This window comes from Marmota marmota, unplaced genomic scaffold, assembly GCF_001458135.2.
Source record: "Marmota marmota marmota unplaced genomic scaffold, marMar, whole genome shotgun sequence".
Classification (NCBI taxonomy): Eukaryota; Metazoa; Chordata; class Mammalia; order Rodentia; family Sciuridae; genus Marmota; species Marmota marmota.
The window spans coordinates 11,475,343-11,489,626 of record NW_026000240.1 but is presented as its reverse complement, the minus strand read 5'-3'; the positions used below and the strand labels follow the sequence as shown (position 1 = coordinate 11,489,626).

Genomic DNA, 14,284 nt, shown 5'->3' with positions numbered 1-14,284 from the left:
TTATACTGAAAAGCACGTGAGCAAAACACCAAATTAAATGCCTAAAAAACAGTCTGAAATATGCCTAATTCATGTGTCCTTTCTCTCAAAGTAAATAAGATCATCTTTTTAAAAATATGTGTTTTCTGATAGGTGGATGCTGATCCGTAGTAGCGAGGGGTCGGGGGGATGGGAATAGGAAAGATAGTGGAATGAGATGGACATCTTTACCCTAGGTACATGTATGGCTGCACAACAATGCGACTCGACATCGTGTACAACCAGAGAATGAAAAGTTGTGCTCCATTTGTGTACAATGAATCGAAATGCATTCTGCTGTCATGTATAACTAATTGGAACAAATTTAAAAATATGTGGATTCTAACCCACAATAAGGGAATGGAAGATTAGAAGTTCACTGGACTAGACAAAGGAAAATGAAGGGGGGAGGGAGATGGGAATAGAAAAGAAGGTAGAATGAACTGGACATGCCTTTCCTACCTTTATATATGAATGCGTGACCAATAACACCACGTCAAACACAACCACAACAACGGGATCCTAACTGAACAAGTCATACTTACTCTATGTGTGTATAATATGTCAAAATATACCTACCGTCATGTATATCTAGAAAGAGCATATAAAATACATACGCATGATATTTAGAAGTCTTCACAGTGTATTTAGGCTGAAATGTAGGGTTATGACATTTGGTGTAAAGATGGCAATTTAGGCCCCCAGATTTAGTATGTGTGTTGTCATGCACAGGATACAGATCACATAGGCAGCCACTGCACATTCACCTGTGGACGGCACAGGAGGTGTCACTGCTGGACTGATGCACATAAAGCCACCATGAACTTTATCCTGTAGCTACCTGTTCATGTCTGTTTCCAAATCTCTGGGGCAGAAGCTAAAGATGGAGCCGCCCCTGCATGGAGTGTGTAAGCAAGGGTCCTCGCACCAGGACAGGACGGTGAACCCAAGGGCCAGGCAGGGGAGCTGATCCGACACCAGGAAATGAATTCACTAGGTGGAAGGCAGGTGAGAAATGACACTTTTCCTGGGACACACAGTCAGGCGCTGCAGAGGCCTGGAGCCATTTATAGCTCAGGATGTCACTGAGATGCAGCACAGCAATTTCAGCAAATTTTGTTATTCTTCCTTTGAAATGTCCAGAAATAAGGAGTCTTGTATGATAAGGAGATGTCGGGGGACCCCTAACAGCTTCAGGTGAGGTAGGCAACCAGGAAGACCAGGCCCTCACTATGGGGTTGAAGATCCCAGCCCGTCCCCTCACCCCCCAAAATGGGAGAGGTCTGCAGGTTGCCTGCAGTCACCCTGCTTGTGTGATGGCTCTCCTGGCTGGCTGTCCCCGAGGTACAGCCTTTATGATCTGACAGCAAAGGCAAGCAAAATGCCCTCCTGCCTCCTGGGAGTGCTTCCAGCAAATCCGGGAAGGGAGGCGGATGGGGACCCTGACTTTGAAGTGAGGCGGGACAGACTCACGGGCAACCTGGGAACCCAGTGCCTGCAACTGACGTCTGAAGGGATAGCAGTCTGTGGACGAAGTCTGGCACCCACGGAGTGTGCCTAGACTGGGTACCCAGCACCAGAACAGGAAGGGACCGCTGGACACCCGGGCACCAGTAGAGATGTTGGAGGGTGGGCCTGAGGTGTCTGAAGCTCAGGAAGTAGAAGCAGCTCCAGAGGCAATATGAGAAGGCTCCAGAGAGCACAGAACACAGTGTGGTAGGGTCCCAGGCCCAGGAGCCAGGATGGAGCAATGGGAGCAGAGTAGGGCAGACGGGGAGCACATGGCACAGGACGGATCTCCTCGAAGAATTGGCTGAGGTGTAGACTGCAAGAGGGACAGGCACAAAAGAAGCCTGCAGAGCTGCGATGGCTGGGCTTTAGAGGTTTTGCTGACAAGGAGAAACTCTGGAGGCACGAAGTCCCCACCAGAGGAGAGAGCTGGGACAGGGAGGGTTGGGTAGATGAGGCAGATGGCAGGCAGGCCCATGGGATGGCTGATCTGGGATGGTGACAAGGAAACCTGCAGTGGGGGCTCAAGGAGAGGGGATGAAGGCTGGGCGAGAGTTTGGAGGTCACATAACAAACTGTGAGGCACTCTGTGGGAAGTCCAGGGAGGTCCTTGGCTTCTCAAGCCTACCCCTCCAGGCCACAGGGGGCCACTGAGCCACTCCTAAGGCAGGGACTGAGGAGGAGGAAGCTGCAGGAAGGAATCAGTTTGCCTGGGAGATGTTAATGGACAGCTGAAAACACACATCTGCCAGAAGCCAGAGGCCCTGAAATTCTAGGGACTATGTAACCAGGACTAGTTCGTCTTAGCTGATTTTTGTAAAAATGCAAAATACTTGAAACTTCTTTTAATTTCAACTGGTTTCTTAAATGCAAATTCTAAGAGAATGTTCAAAGAAAACCGAAAACAGAAGAAAACATAAGGTCGTCATTATGTAATTCTGGGACATAAATGTCTTGGAGGCGAGTATCCTCTGCAGAGGCTGTCCTGTAGCTGGCTGCTGACAGTGTGAAGGAACGCAGCTACACGACCAAGAACAACAGTAACGCGGCTTTTTCCAACCAAAAGGAAAATTTCATTTATCACTGTACAGGGTTTGCCAAAGTCCTAGACTAAAAACAAGGCACCAACCAAGCATCCGTCTGTGCTGCGACCTCAGCATGGCCTGAGCCAAGCCACCTAGCCTTTATGTTGACATTAGCAAAATTAAGACAAAATTCAGGGCTGTCTATGTTAAATGACCTCCTAGTTATTTTGGCAAATTTGCATACTTCACTAAGGAAGCTGAAGGCACTTCTGAAGCGTGAGGTGTTGTTATCTCAGGGGCCCAGCAAGCTGGGGCATTGAATCAAATCTGAAGCAAAGCGTTGTTCCTGAGCGGACCCCCAGAAGAGTCTAGGAGGTGACAGGGATTATTTGGGGGCAACTTTTAAGGGAAGTAGATGTTTTGGCTCTGTGCGTTTTCTTGGGGAACAGTGCTGTGTTCTCTCCCCTCTGTAGCACTACCAAGGGGTTCAGACCACCAGGGCCACACAACCTCTCCCTCTTTTTTCTAAGTTCTAACCTCATCGCTAACGTCTGGACCTTGAAGGCCTACCGAGGACCAGTAAAGGCTGCTTGGAAACACGGCGTCCCTGTCACCTGTCATCCTGCAGGCTCACCTCTTCAGCTCCTATGCCCACTCCCACAACAAGAGGATGCCTGCCAGGACTGCAGCCTGCCCAGGCCAGGGCTCTCCAGGACAGCGCCACTGGGAGGTAGGGCTTCAGGAGGACCCAGCTCCAGGCCCCTTGGAGAAGGCAATGGAGGCAAGTCCCTTCCCATTGCCTGAGCACAGGCTCTCCGCAGTTGTTCATCCAGGGGCTCCTTAAATGTGGAGCTGCACTTTGAGGGAAACAGAAAGTGGCCAGCAAGGCAGGTCTTCTGATGGCGGCACTCAGGGCTGGTGCCCGGTAGTTGGCTTTCACACTGAGTGGCAGGTAGAAGAGACCTACGGGTGTGGTGCAATCGCGGCCCCCAGACCAGGACCCAGAACCTCCCCTCAACCATCTGTTACTAGAGCCCGCCTGAGCCATCTCGACGGTTCAGCTCTTGAGAAGGTGGAGAGTAGGCCCACCTGTTTAGAAAGCAGCTGAAAACACAATGCAGACAAAAACAAGACAGGATCTCCTCCCCTGCCCAGCAAGGACTTGGGGGGTGTCAGGAAGCTCACGCTGGACCAGCCTGACCACCACCGGCCCCTGCCCTGCACCACGTGATTCCCAGGCCCAGCCTCCTCCCACCCCATCCTCCAGCCTGCTTCAGGGGATGGCCACTGTACCCACTTTACAGACAAGAAAACCACAAGGAGAACAGCACTAGTCCAAACTCTCATAACCAAGCCTCCCCACGAACCCAGAGTCACAGTTTCCCAGCCCAGAGCCTGCGCTCTGCTGCCCCAGCTGCCCCTACTGCCCTGGCTCTCACTGGGGAGCCGACCCTGCCCACCTGTCACCAGGCCAAACCTCCACCTAGACTACAGAGAGGAGGATAACAGCTGCAGCCCCAAAGAAGGCCACCTGTGGAGTCATCTCAGCAAGGAGGTCATGGGAATCAGCCTGGGGACCCGCACAGGAGGGTCAGGCCATGGCAGAAGAGTCCACAACCACGTAGGGCGCAGCCTCCCGGCAAGGGACCAACAGAGCTGTGGCCCACAAGGTGCACTGGTCCTGGCTGACATGACGCGATAGAAGGTCAGCTAGCAATGGAAGGTTGGCGCACCATGCCCGGGGTAACCCTCAGGAGCCATTCATTCTGGTCTTCCTGCCCCTGCCATCCCCCTTCCTAAGGAAGGCCTGCTCCTCCTCCTAGTCCTAGGGTCCACCTCCTTTCCTCCAGAAACCCTCGCTAACCTTTCTGGGTTGAACTGGGCTCAGGTTCCATGACTTCAGACACCCCCTCCCTCAACTTCTTCAGGGTCCCTTTGGATCACCATTAAATCTTGATGGATTTTGTTTATTTGTGTGTCTCAACAACCTCTGGAGGATGGGAGCCCTGTGTCTGCTCACCTCTGCACACCCAGGACCCGACCACAGCACCTGGAATGTAGGACACAGTCGAATATTTCATAAGAAAAAGCACAAGTGAATAAATCAAATTTTCTGTTTGAAACAGAAAAAATATAAAAATGAAACCTGCTCAGAAATCTCTGTTTCACTATGATTTTGCCAAGAATGCAATACTCACAGACCGGCCCGCCCCCACAGGGCTTTCCTCAGTGGTTCACCAAGTAAGTCATCAGTTACTTAATAACCATAGGTTGGGCTCCTACCCCTACCCGGTCACGGCGAGGGCCACCAGTGAAGACATGAGCTTGGCCAGCACATCCAGGGTCACTGAAAGGAGCCCAAGATCACACACAGCAAACTCACAGCACCCTGAGACTTGGTCCTCACGGAAGGTGCCATCTGTGAGCCTAGACGGCCACAGCACCCTGCCAAACACGAAGGCTGGACACATGCCTTACACAGTATAAACAGAAATATTCAGGAAAGTGCTGCTGGCAATCCTAACCGAACAGCAGCAGAACACTCTGTGCTCTACCAAAACGAACTTACATTCCGCTGTGCGTAAGTGAGGCTTGGGGCGTGTTCACTGGGGGGGTGGTTCTCTGGTGGTCATGTTGACTCTGATAAGCATCAGTTTATTTCCTGCTCGGGATCAGGGGTAGCAAGCACATGGCAAGACCCCCACCACCAACCCACATGGGCCTCGTGAACCCACCAAGGCACTCTGCTCTGGGCAGGATTTGCACCCGGGAAGCCAGGACCCATCAATCAAAACCAATGATGAACAGGATGGAGTTTGCCTAGGATCCTTCGCCAGACTAACACTGGTAAGAAACATGTTGATTCCATAACAACACAGCTGCTCCCTCTCAGCCACAACATCCCACACCCTGCCCTGGGAAGGTCTCGAGAGGTTTCTTCCTCAGCAGCCTGTCTTCTCACATCCGACTTCATCCTTTCCTTCTGAAATGACCTCTCTGGGTTGATAATAAAAGGACAGGGTTGAAATTAAAAGTGGTTTAGGATATCAGAAAAATCGTTCTAAACAAAAATGTCCAGATAGCTCCCATTCCTAGCTCCCATTCCTATTTTGCTTTTTAAAATCTCTAGGATGGTCAGTGTTAAAAATGGTTATCATTCTGTTGAAACCTTTAAAAATCTGCCTGAATACGTGGGAGAAGAGACTGAGGCAGAACAGCTAATAAGCTAAGGCCATTTCCAGGACTGTGAATCAAAGGCTTTTCTTGCCTGTGATACCTCACAATAAAAAGTTTAGATTTCAGTCCAGCTCCACACAGGCACCCAGCAAAGCCCAAAGGCCAGCTGAGGGGACAGAAAGCCTGGAAACCAAAGGCCTCTCCTGCCCCTGCCCCATCAGTGAAGGCTCCAAGTAACTTGATCCTTCTCAGGATGATGAACCCCGCTAGAAGGAACACAAACAGGACCGTACAGATGCAGGAGAACAGCATTAAAAGGCCCTGACACTTTAACACCATTAGACTGAGTGTTTGCTTTACAGTGTGAATTCAAAGTCTCTGTCATCTGAACCCGCTTCACAGAAAAGAAGTAAAGGGGCTTGTTCCCAGGAAACCTCTGCACACCTGATTCTTGTGCTTCGTGCCACTCATATGCAGTCATCATACTTTAATTTCTCCCAGAAACAAGACAAACTATAAGAATGACAAAAAGCACCTACCAGCATGCTCATGGACAAGTCCTTGGGAGACATGGAAGTCTGGGTATGCATGACCTGTGGGCTCAGGGTTACTGTGAGCACTTTCATGATTCATAATTGTGTGTGCTGATTCTCATCTAATGGGAAAATCCTGCCTTCCCTGTGAGCTTTACATACGACCATGAAGACTGACACGAGGCATGCCTGGTTCCTGCTGGATGCCCAGGGCCTGTCCAGGAACAGGCACTCAGTAAGTATGTCATACAAGTCAGTGCCAGATCCCCATTACTCCTCCTTGCCCCACTGCCAAAATGCCACCCTCCAAGGATGGGGACTGAGGACGAGACAATGCAGCATCCACCAGGTGTAACCAGTGACCACATAATCACTGGGGACCACTATGGTCCTTGGGCTGGGCCCTGAAGGGAGGGGGAATGCCACAGCAGGTGTTCCTGCTCCCAGCATCTGTGACACCAGCCTCGGGGGCTTGACACCTCAAGAAGTCCCCCAGACACTGCCTGGCCGAAATTCTTGGAAATCTCAAGATCTGGGCAAGGTTTGTGACTTCTGAGGGATGGCTTCCTTCCAGGGGGTGGGATTCCAACCAGGCCCACGGCCATTGCACCTGGGTGGCCCAGAGGGCACTATGTGTTCCACCCTCCCTCGACCACATGGGCCCTCTTTGCCGGGACCCTGTGCACACATCTTTCACTCAAAGTTGCCTTGAACCTTTCAGAGACACAGTTGACATATAAATTATAAATTAAAAACAAACTAGGAAAATGTAGATTCCTGCTTGCTGCTTGGAAACAGCACTAAGAAGGCATTTACAGAGAGCTGGAACAAGGTCAAGTTCAACAGAGAAGTCTTTCCATGCCAAAGCCCCCCTCTCCCACCATGGAACAGTTACCCTGGGATAAAAATGAGTACAGGAAAGCATGCGTTTCTCTTTGGGCACTGTTGCAAGAACCTTCCAGGGAGTACCATGATCTTTCAAGTCAGAACCGGGTCAACAGGCAAAACCCCCAAATCTTTGCTCCCTCAGATTTTCTTTAAATATACTCCTCAAAGTGGTCCTGAAGAAAGAAAGGAATGCTTTCTACGGCTCTCATCAGTGTCCTTAAGAAAAGGGGAAAAAGGAACCAAGACACGTAACCTTGACCATCCTAAGGTCAGGTTCCTCCACTATCCACTAAGAGGAATACTGCAGTCTGCATGAGGGCGACGGAACTCCGTTCTCTGCGTTTCCAACCCTTATATACATTACCCCGTCAGGCTGTGGGCAGCGTCTGCAAGCTGCCTTAACAGCCCTCCCCTCCAGCTTTTACCAAGGCCTTTAGGAGACAGCTGTTAGCCCTGGTCAGCAAAGCATCACAAGAATGGGATCTTGGGGTAAGCATGTTCCTGTAGTGACCTGAGAAAAGTGATAAACCCCATTTCTTCTTTTATTAAAGCAGAACAAGTAATGGAGTGCCGAGGACAGGACCCACTTTCCATCTCCCCACATGTGGTGGAAAGACCACGGCAACCAGGTGAGGAGGGGACTTGGCAGGAGGGACAGAAAGACCCTGGGAGCTGCAACAGGGCAGGGGAAGCTGTGGAGAGCGGAAGTGCAATGACCAAGGCCCCACACTCCTCCTCGGCCCAAGGCCAGGCTTTCTGCTGTCTCTCTCCACCTGCACGCCTTCCTTTCCCTTTGATACTGGTGAGCGTAGTGGACCCCTTAATGACGCCTGTAAGTGACTGCGCTTCTGGAAAAGTCATTCCCCAGCTCTCCACACTGTGAGCACTGCAGCAGGCCGACCTTGCACCTTGCCCATCCCACCTTTGGAAAACCAGTGTTCCGGAGGCAGGCTCTGGGCAGCTGCCTGGGAATGAGTGTGGTGTGCGCTCACGAGGCTCTCAACAACAAAATGAGTCTAAACATTTTAAGTACTTAGAACATGGCCTGGATGGTGGCACATGTGAAGTGCAACAAGATGCTTTCCCCACGTGAACTCACGATTTGCACGCCTTTCAAAGGGTGTGCCAGCAAGTCTTCCTCCTGTCCCAATCCTCTCCATCCCGGGACGGCAGGCCTGTGTTTTCCCCAGGGAAGTCTGGGTGGCAAAAGCCACCTAATGCTGCCCCAGGCTGGATCCCTCAACATCCCAGGCGTCCACTCTCACCACTGTCAAAGATGCGACGCAGTGGGTGCTCAGTCTCAACGGAATCAGGAGGGTCCAGCTTGGGCCTGGAGGTCCTGTGCCTCCTTGGTGAGTCACAAATGGGTGAGCTACCAATCAGGGAAGGCGAGTGATTCTCCACGGGGAGTCACAGCAGAACATTCACTGCGCATGAACAGTGATCCTGGTCCCGGCCTCCTGATCACTTTAGGAAGCAATCATGTCCCACTTAAGAGCCCTGAGCCAGGTCCAGCAGGGACACAGATCCCTATTTCTCTTCACAGCCTCTGTGGCCAGCTTAACAGTGGCCCTCTGAGGTGTCCCCCTCCTGTGAACATGTTACCTTATGTGGCAAGTGACACTGAGTTAATCACCCTGGATTATCCAAGTGGTCACAAAGTGTCACCAAAGTCCACATCAGAGGGAAGCAGGAGGCAGAGATGCCAGCACAGAAGCAGAAATCCAACAGGAGAGGAGACGGCCACTGGCTCTGAAGTCAAGAGTCATAAGGCAGAGAAGCAAGAGACCTCCAGAAGCCGGAAACTAGGGGAAGCGGGTTCTCCCTCCAGCCAGAAACTGGTCCCCGACTTCTGACCCCAGAATCGCAGGGGAGTAGGCTTGGGTTGCTTTACACCACTGCATTTGTGGTAATCTGTCACCATGGCAAGAGGAAACAAACACATACCCTTAGTTCATTTTAGAAACTTCTAACCGCCTGTTCCCGCCCCAATGTCCAACGGACACTAGGATCACTTGTGATCCCTACTTTACAGGTCCTCCCATCCCAGAACACCTCCCCTACGTGCTCATTCAGGGTCCAGGTAACTGATGCCCACTCTGAGCCAGCTCCACTTCAGGAGCACAAGGTACACCCTGGACAATTCCAGCTCCCACCTCTGAGGTGCTCACATCCTCGCTCCCAGGAAGGCCAGCTTCTGTCCCCTTCCCTCTGTTCCCCAGCCCATTGCAGGCCAGCATCGACAATGACCAGCGCAGACATGAAACTTCTGTTCCGGGTCCTCCAAGGACCTAACACAAATGATCACATTAGGCAGCCACCAAGGAGGAGCAGGGAGGAAGGAAGGAGGGAGGGGACGAGGGAGCCCAGGAGAGGGATAATAGGAAGAGAACTCTGGCTGTGCCCAGGAACACCAAGGCTGGTCAAGGGGCTGCAGAGCAACCAGAATCCTTGGGACCTGCATGCCAGGTTGCTGTGCCAGCACAATTAGGCATGCATTTTTTTAAGGAAGTAAGAAATCAATGACTCCCAGAAGACTTTCACTGAGGTCCATGTTACAAAGAGTTGAAGAAGCATGGCCTATATAACCAAACGCCCAGCTCTGAACCCTGTAGGGAAACCAGGAAATCCCTGGGGATGAAATCCAAGAGCAGTCTGGACCTGCACTGCCCACTCAGCGTGTCAGGATCAGCAGCTTCAATGTCTCTGCTCAGGGACAGGACCCCAGGGCTTCTGGAGTTTTACAAGGGAAAGCTGGAGGCAGCAGGGTGAGGGGTGGGAAGCACAACGGGGGGCTAAAGTGAGGTACAAAGGAGAGCATAGCCAGGCTGGCATAGCTACAGGGCCAGGCACCTGGAGGCCAGCCACAGCCACACGGCCAGGTACCAGGAGACTTGCCACAGCTATAGTGCCCAGGTACTAGGAGACCAGCCACAGCCACAGGGCCAGGTACTAGGAGACTGGCTACAGCTAGAGCGCTCAGGTACTAGGAGACCAGTCATAGGGAAACTGATGGAGGCGAGAGTTCAATGCTAACTGTGTTCGTGCACAGAGCTCTCTTCCTGTCCCTCTGGATAGCACCTCTAGGATGTGCTTCATCCCTTTTTTCAAGTGACTCTTAAAAAGTCCCAAGCAAAGCTGCTGTTTTAGTCAGCTTTCTCACTGCTATGACTAAAAGACCTGACCAGAACAACTTAGAGGAGGAAAAGTTTATTGGGAGGCTCGTGGTTTCAGAGGTCTCAGTCCATAAACCATTGACTCCATTCCTAATGGCTCGAGGTGAGGCAGAATATCCTAGTGGAAGAGTGTGGTGGAGGGAAGCAGCTCACATGATGATCAGAAAACAGAGAGAGACTCCACTCTCCAGATAAAAATATACACCCCAAAGCCACACACCAATGACCCGCCTTCTCCAGCTACACGCCACCTGCCTCCAGTCCCCACCTGGTTAATCTCATCAGCAATTCGCTGATTGGGTTAAGACTCTCACAACCCCATCACCCCCTCTGAATCCTTTTGCACTCACACATGAGCTTTTGGGGGACACCTCACATCCATACCATAATAGCTGCTCTGCTTAAGGCAGGGTCGAGGGCCCAGCTGCTCGGCTCCCTGACACCCAAACTGGCAGGCACGAAACTGGCTCTGGGCCCACGGAACTCGATCAACAGCCAGTCTACACAGCCCAAGGTGAACAAAACCAAGAATGTTAAGCCTCTCTGTAGGGTCGGTAGGGTCGGTGACAGAACGGCCAGCCAGAATGCCCTGGGTCACACAGGAGGCTAGAGACAGCACGTCCTCGGCAAAGCCAGCCTGACCCCACTCACAGCCCTGAGCCAGGTCCCGACTGCATCCTTCCCCCTCACCACAAGACACCACCACAGGAATGCAGGTCTTCCTGGGAGCTGAGCAAGGCCTGCTTTTCACCCCTCCCAAGACCCTCCAGAGGCCCCATGGAGGGCGATTTACTCCAGAAGGGGAAAAATGTTCAGAAAGTCTCTCTCCTGTCCCCAAATCTTACCTACCGTTGGAGCCTCTAACTTTCTTTAGTAATGGTGAATAATTACAAATGTGCCATCTGTCACTTTAGATAATTTCTACAGCATGTGGACGCTTCAATCTGCACGTCTCATGCCAGTCAGTGATCCAAGAGCCATGCCCAGCCTCCCTCCCCCGGCGTTTGCCTTCTGTCTGCACACCCCTTCTCTCTCTCACTCCTCTGCTTGAGCCCTGGCCCCAGAGCACACAGCTTCTGCATAGGCTGCTCATGGTCTCCCCGCCCGTTTCTTTTCCTGCTTCAACCCACGTTTACAAAACCTACCAAAACCTCTTCTGAAAACTCTGGGGACATCGCCTTCCTTCTCTGAAACAAGAGAATCCAGCTTCCCCAACCAAACTGCTAACCACACAGCATCTTCTAAGCAAACCCCTGACGCACACCTTCCTGGAATCCTCCCCAGCCCCTGCAGGTAGTGTCTGGGCCTGTGTGGGGACTTTGGAACGATGGTGTCACAATGGGATCTTCCTTACCTCTTGCTTCACCCACGACTGTGCCACTCACCAGGACACACTGTGCCTGTTCATAGCCAGGAGATCCCCCAGGGCTGGCAGAGACTTTGCCAATTCCAGTTTCCTTTCCTTAGAGAGGAAATGGGTAGTGTGCATAGGACACATACATACACACACATTCATACTGAGGTCACTTCTCCAAGAGTAACTCCAACCACACTTCCCGCCTCACCATCAGCCACAGGGGCAGAGCCAGCTCCCAGCTAGCAGCAGAAACTGTAGAAAGAAGAAAGAAGCCGTGTGTCTGTCATGTCCTCTGGGGAGGGAGGCACACCTGTGGGAGGAAGGTGGTGCAGCTGGACAGCCCTGCCTGGCACATGGTGACAGGAGCTGTCTGCAGATGTTCTTGTTGCTCCTGAGCAAGAAACTGAAAGTGCCCTGGCACCAATGCTAACAAAGCCAACATGGGCTTCAGCTGCAGAGGACAGCACTGTAAGAAACCAAGCAGAGACAGAAGCCAGGTGCAGAGACAAAGCGGCAGAACAGCAGGAGGGCAGATAGCCCTTGTCCAAGCTGCCAGCCTTATTTATATCAATAGGTTACAACAGGTCACAGGCATCAGTAGTACATACTGCTCACTGTGTCACCAGGCAGGTTACAGAGTTAGCAACATCATGCAGCTTATTCCTCAGTTGCAGTGTGCAATATTAGGAGCTTTGTGTATCACTCAAGAAAGTCCATTGTTTAAAGTGACCTTATGTGGACAGGTTCAGGCTCAGTGGAGCTTGGTGAAACATTGTGGTTGTCTAACCAGAGAGTTCCTTTATTCCCAGAAGCCGAGTGCCTGAGATCAAGGTCAAGGCTGATAAGACTCTAGCTCAAATCGTCCTCATGCAGGGCATTCCTACAGCAGCTAGGCACTGCACATGTATTAGATATTTAACTAGTTCCTGGGAGAAACTGCAGAATATTCCAATTATGGGGAAAAAGGGCACCTGTGACCCACCCCAACCTCCTCCCTCCCCAGTCTGCTCACCAGCAGAACACTGCCCCATACATTTCCACAGCCAGGATCCTTACACAGCATCTGCTATCTGCCATCATACCTGGTGGCAGAACCGTACCTTCTACAATGCTGTGTACTTCCAAGTGGTTTTGCCCATCTTTCCAATAAACATGATGCCATTTCCAAGCGCTTTCCTCAGAACTCAATACAGATATGCAAAACAGACACTCACGGGTACGTTTCAGTCACCTTTTTCACTGCTGTGACTAAAGGACCCAACCAGAACAACTATAGAGAAGGAAAGGTTTATTTAGGGACCACAGTTTCAGAGGTCTTAGTCCACAGAAGGCCAGCTCCATTCCTGGGGTCTCAAGGTGAGGCTGAACATCCTAGTAGAAGAGTGTGGCAGAGGAAAGCAGCTCACATGGTTATCAGGAAGCAGAGAGAGACTCCACTCTCCAGACAAAATACATTCCCCACAGCCACACTCCCAATGAACCACCTCCTCCAGCCACACCCCACCTGCCTCCAGTCACCACTCAGTTAATCCATCAGGGATTAATTCATTGATCAGGTTAAGGCTATAGCCCAATCATTTCTTCTTCAAATCTTCTTGCCTTGTCTCACAAATGAGATTTTTGGGGACACCTCACATCCAAATCATAACAACTGGCTTCTTGCTTAAAAAAAATATATATGTATGTATATGTGTGTGTGTGTGTGTATAGTTTTTTATAAATATAAATAGTTTTATATATATAATAGGTTATATATACATATATAATAGTTTTCTTTGGTGGGGTTGGAGACTAAAAACCCTAGTTCAGTTACAGAGAACTGTACTGGGGGAAGCATATTTGAACAAAGAAAATCCTTTATAGATCTATCGGTCTTCTTTCTGGTTTTTGTCAGTGATACAACCCTCAACCAGAGGCAGTTACCTTCCTTGAAAGGGATGGAGAACTTATCTTCAGAGAACTACCTGTATGTATTGTAAAAGATCTCAAGATTTTTGAAAAATAGAATCCATAAGGTTTGCTTTTCTTTTACGAATCCCCAGGCTTCTGTACACTAATTCCTTGAGGAACTTTGTTTCTGGAGGTTCACTTGAAGGTTAGCGGGAGAAAAGGAAAGGAAATGTGCCCCCCCCCCCGGGGAGTTAAGAGACACCTCAGTTGCAAGACAAGAGGGGCCACGGCCTCTCCAGCAGCAGAAAGAGCCCTGGCCCGGGTATGCTGTTCTGCACTGGGCTGCAGACGCAGAGCCAGGGTCAACGTCTAACCATGGCAACATATAGACAACTTGAGAAATGGGTGAAAGCAATGTCATCACCTTTTCCCGAGTTCAAGGCCTGAACTTAACCCTCTCTCTACTCTTAAGACACAGGGGCAAATTCAATTTCTTTTTTTAACAAAATAGAGGCATGATATGGATGAGACCCTCCCCTGGGAAACTGTACTAGATGCTCAGGGCACATCTGTGGTGTCCAGGACCCTCAAAGACTAACACGGGATGGTCCCCTTCGCCACTTTCTTCCCAGTGTGTTCACAGGTAGGTTCCTCTCATCCACGTATTTTCCAGCGCTGAGCTTTTCTCAGTGTTCTCTGTAGCTGCCTTGC

At 50.8% G+C, this 14,284-nt stretch overlaps 1 protein-coding gene across 1 annotated transcript in view; it reads right to left on the bottom strand.

Annotated features, from left to right (window-relative positions):
- The window catches only part of Arhgef26 (Rho guanine nucleotide exchange factor 26), a gene marked incomplete at its 5' end in the record, with an annotated part of 95,165 nt that overhangs the window by 37,975 nt on the left and 42,906 nt on the right, over positions 1–14,284 (bottom strand). The window lies entirely within an intron of this gene.